This window comes from Cucumis sativus, chromosome 4 (genome assembly GCF_000004075.3).
Source record: "Cucumis sativus cultivar 9930 chromosome 4, Cucumber_9930_V3, whole genome shotgun sequence".
Classification (NCBI taxonomy): Eukaryota; Viridiplantae; Streptophyta; class Magnoliopsida; order Cucurbitales; family Cucurbitaceae; genus Cucumis; species Cucumis sativus.
In genome coordinates, this window is record NC_026658.2 from 19,955,757 (window position 1) to 19,964,646 (window position 8,890).

The window sequence follows — 8,890 nt, forward strand, 5'->3', positions numbered from 1 at the left end:
CGGAGACCTTCCTATGCTATGGATGAGATTGGTTTGTGGGAACCAATTTGGATGGAAAAAGGTTTAGAGATATTTGAGAGAAAACCTTTTCTTTTTGCAGAGATAAAAAACCTATTTTTCTTAATGAATTTCGTTAAAAAAAACTGTTTTCTTTTAGATATTTATAACTCTCTTTCCTTTTTGAAATTGGAAGAGGAGTAGGAGAGAATCATGAGATTCTATTATCAAATCTACTGATTAATTAACAATTAATCAATTAGTTAATAATTAATTAAATCATATTTAATTAATATTTACGTCAAATCTTATTTGAATAAATATCTCTCCAATATCTTATAGATTTATATTAATATAATTAATTAAATTATATTTAATTAATATTTCATTCAATCTTATTTGAATGAATATCTCTGCAATATTATTTTATAAATTTAATTAAATAAAACTAAATTATTAATTAATTCTTCAATTAATTAATAGCTAAGTTAAATATCTTATATTTAACTTAAATATAAATTTCTCTCATAATCAATAATTCTAATATGAATCAAATTCACATTAAATTAAGATTTGAACTCATTCAAATATTTTATCTTTCATAAATTAATTTTGAATCATATCCAAAATTAAATTTATATAATAAAGTTTCACAAACTTTATATTATAATGTATCACTCTACATTAAACTAATTCCCAAAGTAAGGTTGAACATTTCAAATTACAACCAATATAAATAAATCCCATTGCCCTTTACGAGCTAGGAAGGGGACCTAATGGACCTAATGGACCTACATATCAGAAACTACAATGATTTGAGATTAATTGGCTAAACTCATTAACCACATTAATCAATATTCGTTATCTGTGTGTACACTCCACTAAAGACTTATAGCTGAACTCTTCTCACTATAGATATATTTATGTATCCACGGATATAAACCAATAACACTAAAATAGTCCTTCATGAGTGTTTGTAACACCAGTTGGGTCAATTTACCGTTTTACCCCTGGGTTACCTCTAATCCTTAAATATCAGTGCTCCTCTAATGAACAACCTGTTTATGGTCCTACCAATAAACAAAAACCCCTCTCGTGCCATAGAGAGGGTAGGCCCTTCGTTCAAGATCTGCAGACACTATTTAAAGGAATACTTATCTACTTACCCTAAAGTAGGGAATGAGTGAATTCCATCTTGTGTAATTATGTTCCCAGCTCCCTACTCGATCTTGTCCCAAAAATGATAAGCTTATTTAGTCGGCGATCTGGCCATTCTCATCCGTACAAATCAAAGGACAATCCCTCGCGAACATGAGTTCATAACACACTCAGGATTAAGACTAAGTTACCTAGGTCATCTTAGTGAAATAGAAACCTAACTAGTTACCGGAGTTACATCTAGTGGTTGCTATATTGCAGTCCGATCTTATGCAAATTCATTGCATAAGATACCCTCACTCACATGTCAACTACACGAACGTGTTGGATCATTGCGTTTGTATCAAATACAAAGTGAGTCGTATCAATAGTTTTACCAGGATAAGGTACCCAGCCTTATCCCTATACTATAAACCATTTAATCTGATCTTGAACATTGATCCTTGTATGTCTCTAAATATTGTTCAAGACTCATTAAACAGTTTAGGATGTTAGTTTATTGGATTTTGGTTATTAAGACAAAACTAATAATTTAATCAATAACAACTATTACAATAATAACACTTTATTAAGAACGGTCAACGAATTATATTTACAATCTACGAGTTTTAGTACATAAATCCCAACAATTTCCCCTTAAGAATTTTCCAAACAAAACAATTTAGAAACATGGTAGTAATAGAAATGATCAAAAGGATATGTCTAAATTGAAGTCAGAATCCACTTCTCCCAAATATTTTTTAACATAAGCCACATCAAATCATCACAATTTGTAGCTTTATAGATGTAGAGCTTAGAATAGTCCTGGCCAGATCCTTGTTAGCATAAGCCACATGATTTCTACAATGAAGATGTCAAACTAACCTCGAGTTCATTTGTAATTATGTCGCCATCAACTACATTTATCTTGACAACAGTAAGCTCTCTCTCTTAAAGAAGCAAAATACAATGATTACTTAGTAAATAATTCATGCTAAAATTTATAAAAAGTTATTGAGACTATGTCTCCCTTTTTGCCACTAGGCCAAACCAGAATGGTTTCACCAAGGAAAACAATTGGTGTCAATTTTTGCAAGCCTTTATTTGAATATTTCAATAAAGAGGTATATTTATAAAAGAGCTTATCATGGTCATTTCATTTTGAAACATGAAACTACAAGTTCAATGTTTATTAGTCTCTTCCTCGAGTCATTCATAAAATCTTCTAGTCATTGTTATCCACACAGAATCCATCACAAACCCGAAGTAGTGATGGAACAATATGTTCTACCAAAACCTTTAAAAAATGTGCATTCAACCATGATTAAGCCTTCTCATATGTTTGGTTCATCCTATGGCACCTCAACTAAGTATTTATATGAAAATGGCGATTTGAAGGGGAGGATTATTCTAGGTGACACCAATTCAGACCAAAATGATCAATAAGCAACAACCAGTTGCATAAAAAGGAAAACATCTAGAAGGATTAAGATCTTCGGCCAAATTATTGTGTGAAAAGAGTTTTTGCAAAATACACTGCCAAAATAAAGAAAGAAATTGTTTCGATAATTTTCTTCTGCTTTTCAAATATTGCTAGCTACACATGAACACCCTTGCATCAATTTCTTCTTCCAACACTCAATGTAGGGATAGTAAAGAGCTCCAAGCCTTTGATTTTACCCAATTCACCGAACCTTTTAAGGTCTTTCATATTTTTAAAATTAAATTAATGCCCCCACAGTGCCTCGCAACAATATATTTTGACTATGCTTTGACAAAGAACTACAAAAATCACTTCTAATTTTTTTTTGAGGAACTTAATCGAGAGGACATATGAGAAGAGAGTTGATACATCACACACATATATAGAGAAGGAAAAAAGAAAGAATGAAATACTAAAGTACCCATTGAGAAATGGCCTTAGGGAATAGGTGGTGGTGGCGACCATAGGAGTTAGAGTGGGACGAAGGAGCTCTGCTTTGGAAGTGAAAATGCGCCAACACCTTGCGATCAGGCAAGGGTTTAAGCAGTAAGTCCTCAGAGAAATCTTCTTTTGTACCCTCAATTTCTTCTTCTAGCGCTCAATGTAGGGATATGAATACAAATTTTTTCTTGATATCATATCAAATCCACCAAATTGAAAAATCAGGGCTTTCAGTATTGATGGATCGACCATATATCTATGAAGATAGCGATTGGTAATACATTCGACCGCCGTGGAACACCTACCGTCGTTCGTCGTGGGTCACCAACAGTCGTTCGCGAATAGGCGGTACAGGTTGGTGTGGGTCACTGAAGAACTTCTGTATGGTGGACCCTAACTTTTGTGGTCGTCGTAAATTGATGAGAAATATGGGGTTTTTGTGTGGCTGACCGAAAATAATAGACGGAGAGAAGGGATTTCTTTCATGGAGATGGAGAGAAAGGGGAAGAGAAAATTATAAATATATTTTATTTTAGTTTAATAAATTTTATTAAAATAAAATTATTTAATACTTTTACCTTTTATGATGACAAATAACTGTCACGAAAGGTAGAATCCGAAAACAACATTTTTTTCCACAAAAACGCGTGTTTTGACATTTCGTGATAGTTTTCTTTTCTCCTTTTTAATTTGAATTGTATCAACTGTCATAGAATGTCATTTTTTTGGTAGTGTTAGGACCATCGCTAGACTAACGTCGATGGAAGTCGTCGATGTTGAGGGGATGGTGGGGATGTTCCTTTACATACTTGCATATGAAGTGAAAACCCGTGTGATTCATAGGGAATTCATGCGGTCGGGTGAGACAATTTCGCGTCATTTCAACATGGTCTTGCTTGCACTCATTCATCTGCATGATGAGCTCTTAAAAAAACCACAACCAATGAAAACAGTTGTACAGATCCAAAGATGGAAGTGGTTTGTGGTTTGTGTTTCTATCTACAACTATATACTTCGGCCCATCGAACGTACGATATGGTCATTAATTGAATTTTTTCTTGAACAAATATAAAATTACGTGGAAAATTGTCAAAATTAGCAAATTTGACCAGACATTTACAAACATATAGCAAAATTTTCATATTCTATCAATAATAGACATTGATAACCATTGATATTCTTTTATCAGTGACAATAATAAATAGTGATAGAAGTCTATTAGTGACTATCATCGATAAAATCCAAAATTTTGCTATAACTTGTAAATATTTTAATTTATCTTGCTATTTTTAAAAATGCTCAAATTGTATTATGAATTATACGGAAGAGAGAAGTATAAATTTCAACAATGCAATATAAAGCTAAAAATAAAAGACCTGGTGGTGCACTTGAGACAACTAGACAATTTTTGTGATAGGTTTAATTTGTAGAACTTTTAAAATTATGAACGATCTACGCGGATTAGTTATGAACCCAAATTGAGGACAAAGGTAGTTTAAGAACAACGATATGATAGTTGAATTTTCCATGTTTATACAATTCAATCTCTCTCTCTACTAACTTATTTAAATCACATAATACATCCGATATTCATAGAAAATCTCATAAACTTGAACCATCCCTTCAATTGTTATTTTTTTTAGTCCAATTAATTGTTCATTTTTGTTGAATGGCTTTCCAACATGATGTTGTTTTCTTCACATTCTTCTTCCTCATTGCCATGTCTTCTCCATCCAAAATCATGGCAACTACTAGAGGCATGCTTGATTTAGCACAACCTCCAACGACTCTGGAAGAATCTACCATTCGTAATTTTAGAGAATCTATTGCTGAAGTACCTGAATCATCGTCATCAATTTCCCTTCCTCCAACTTCTGACGAGTTTATTAGTTTTGATCCCAATGGAATGGGTGCAAGGGCACCATTGCCTGCATCATTGTTAGATTGCAAGCCCAAAGGACCAATTGCATGGTCTGCTCCCAATCCCAAACACAACATGTTGGAATCAACTATATGTGCAACCACACACTAAAAAGTATAACACATTATTCATTTATTATAATCTTTTTAATTTTTTTGTCCAATATGCTTGTAACATCTCAAGTGCAAGATTAATTCTTTTGGTATAAAGAAGCGTTAGTACATCTATCAACAAATCTTTTCGTATAGATAAATCTTTTCGTATAGATAAATTTTTCGTATTAAATATCTATCCAAGCTATGGTGGGGTTGCGTATATCTTTTACTATCTTCTCATATTCAAAAGAACCTAATTTTCATTGTTCACGCGAGATTTCAAGAGAAATTTAAATTGTGGAATTTGAACTTTGTATTTGTATTAATTTCCATAGACTTGGTACAATTTTTAATACATGATCATTTGATGCTTTCTCTTAAGAAAAATAAACATTAAACTTTAGACTTGTTCTTCTTGGATAATCGACATTTGAGCTTGATGATCTTCCTAGATAATCGTTATTTGGACTCGATGGTCTTCTTGGATAGTCCATTGATTTGATCTTTGGTAGAATCGATCTTCGAACTTAATATAATCTTTCTTGGATGATTGGTCTTTAGGCTTGAAGATTTTCATGGATGATTGACCTGAAACTTATTGATCTTCTTCAATGACCAGTCTTTAGGTTAGAGAACTAAACCAAACCAAATTGTAATACTCAAATTGTGAAATTGGCTAAAGTAATTTCTACCGACATGGACAACATATACGAAGGAAATAAAGTTAAGGCAATTTTCAATAATGAAAAATGTAATACCTATAAATAAAAGCCTAAAAGTTAAGTTATACATGAGGCCTTAGGTACCAAATATAGTGTTCTTCCTAAAAAAAGTATATCACATAAATGCCTACAAGGAATTTAACACCACAAAATAACTTACCAACTCTCCAAGTCTGGAACTATATAATGGGCGTCACTAGAATCTTTGTTTTCTAGCATGTAATGCTTCTCTCTCTGTACGAGTAACTTCTTTAAGACTTATAGCACATATAATAATGACAGTTTCAGAAACACTAATTTGGCCTAATTTTAAAAACATTAATAAAAAGTAGATGTAAAAAAAATGTGTATAGGCTTAAGTTTCAAAAACTTAAAGCCAAAAACCAAATAGATAACAAACCAAATAGAATTCACAACTATAACAAGGCCAAAACAATTGCTTAAATTGATGATTTATCAGAGCTTCCTATAAATCAAGATAAGTTCATTAGCAACATAAAGAGTTTATTTCTTGCTCATAGTGAAAATGTTCATAACTTTTTTAATCTTCAATCATTAGTAAATCAAGAGTAACCAAATTACAACAATTTAGTAATGAGTTAGATAATAAGCACTTGTGTTCAAGTTTATATATATAGTTTGTTTATGTTATAACTATCATGCAATTACTATACAACTCAATAGTAACCATAAACAAAAGATCAATAGAAAAACCAAAAGTACTCAAGTTCACTTGGGAAATGCATAGACAAACAAAAACACCCTACACATCATCAAAGTTTAAAATCTCACATTTCGTTTTTCATTCTCTTTTTCTCAAAGCTTCAGCCCATAGCCATGAAATCTCGAAATCTCCCTTGGCCTTGATTTCCTAATTCGAACGAACAAAAATCAATTAAAAATCAACCAAATGCTTCATTGAGGCATTTCATCAAACACATTGGAAGCTACCAAAATGCTTCATCACATAGCCCATCATAAAGAAAAAATGTAGATTCACATTAGAAAAATGATCGTAAACAACAATATTAAATAGGATGGTAGACAAAACAAACACGTATCTCCTATAAAAGAAAAACTATGAGGGATGTTTTCCATAAAAAGAACCATCAATATATCAAATTGTGGGTAAAATGAAAGCATTTGAAGTTAATATACGGTACAAATACAAACAATAGAAATAATGAAACTTTGATAAAAATACCTTAATATTGTGGGTAAAATGTAAGCATTTGAAGAGAAATAAAAAGAAAATTGGAGTGAAAATGAAAACACTAGAAGTTGAATCTGAACGAAGAATGGAGACAGACCATGATGGGCTTGATCTCCAACGAGCTATCGCACAAGGTGGTTGAGATTCATCGGCAAGTTCAGCTGTGAAAGGGGTATTGGGTGGTGGCATCGGCTAAAGGAGAAAAAGAAGAGGTTTTCGGCGTGTCGTTGACGAAAAGTCGCATTGTTTTCGGCGTGCGTGAGAGAGGAAGAGAGATGGTTAGCAGAAGGGAGAGAAAATCAAGAAGGAGGGGCGACGCGTGGATCTTCCACAAAGAAGAAGAAAAAAAGAAAAAGAAGAGAAGAAGAAGAATAGAAAGAAGAAGAAGAAGAAGAGAAGAAGAAGAGGAGGAGGAGGTAGAGAAAGGGTTTTGGAGATATTTTATAAGTTTTATTTTAATAAATAAATTATCTAATGTTTTTATAATTAGGAAAAAATATGGTTTTAATAAATTACTTTTGATTTAAAATGAATTTTATTTTAATAAATTAAGTAATTTATTTTTTTAATCTTTTATGACACCAAATAACGGTCGCGAAAGTGAAATAAAAAGAATTCCATCTTTTCCCGCCAACAACACAAACTTTTAGCTTTTGTGACGGTTTTTTCCTCTCAATTTGGGATGTATGCAACTCTCATAGTAGGTAGTTTTTCTTGCAGTGTTGACCAGAAAATTCCAAACATATAGCAAAATTTTCATATTCTATCAATAGTAGACATTTTAGTCTCAATTTATGCCAAAGAAAGCTAACCTTTCCCATTTCTTTTTTCAGTTTTTAAGCAATCGACAATAGTATAGTTTAAATAAATTGCTTACAAACATACGAGAAAACAATTTATTTTCTTTGCACAGACCCTACGTACATATATCCACTATTTGCACCACGTCCCAATCATACCAATACAAAATAAAGGGTAGAAAGCCTTCGTATTCTTGTCTCTTCCTTTGTGTTTCAAACGACCCCTTAAAAATGGGCTCATCTCCAACGCTTGCACTGTCTTTGCTAATTTTATTTTTGTGTAACCTATGTGCAATTCAAGGATCGATCTTCATCCAACCAGTAACTACAGTCGTAATCTTCAACCAAATTGAATATGGCATACCTGTCACCGTTCATTGCAAATCCAAGAACGATGACCTAGGAGTCCATGTCCTTCCACTTGGACAAGGCTACTCGTTCAAGTTCAGACCCAACCTCGTGGGGACGACCCTGTTTTTCTGCAGCTTCACATGGACTGGACAACACCAAATCTACTGGTTCAATGTCTTCGACGACAAAAGGGATGCAGGGAAATGCACCACATGCACATGGATCATTCATGAATATAGCATGTGCTTGCAAGACCCGAAAAACCCTGGCAAAGAAATTTGCTATAACTACGGAGATAAGGAGCCAGGCATTATTGTGTAAACGAAATATTTTGACGATAGATCTTTTTCATGCAGTTGTTTCCAAGTGCTTAAATTCCATCTCAGTTAACTATAATGAAATGATATAAAAGAAAAGACTATAAGTTCGCTCCTTCGCTCGCACTCTCCCTCTTTTGTGTCCATACGCAGGCAATATCTATTGTATAAGTCGTTCTTTTCATCGTGCTATTCACATGATTAAAGACCCTGAACAAATTAAATCGTCACGTTAATGAATGAATCACTAGTTTTTAGTCTATCGTCGAACTCCGTCCTCTATATTTAAGGACCCATGTTCGGCCGTTCCCAAAAAAGAATGAGGTGTTTTGGTACTTCTGCCTTATCGTCAACTGCAAACCTCGATCGTCCACATTTGCAGCGATTGGATCGATGTACATTTAAATATGAAA

At 33.0% G+C, this 8,890-nt stretch overlaps 1 long non-coding RNA gene across 2 annotated transcripts; it reads right to left on the bottom strand.

The window, feature by feature from the left end:
* Positions 1-5,363: 5,363 nt before the first annotated feature.
* On the bottom strand, positions 5,364-7,416 carry LOC116403308. 2 transcript variants are annotated; one of them, XR_004215994.1, is made up of 2 exons: positions 6,589-7,416; positions 5,364-5,662 (listed from the first exon to the last, which is right to left on the bottom strand). It is a non-coding gene; the product is annotated as an uncharacterized LOC116403308 (long non-coding RNA). The 2 variants fall into 2 exon arrangements; XR_004215995.1 differs by having other exon boundaries at positions 5,364-5,677.
* Between the last annotated feature and the right edge of the window lie 1,474 nt (positions 7,417-8,890).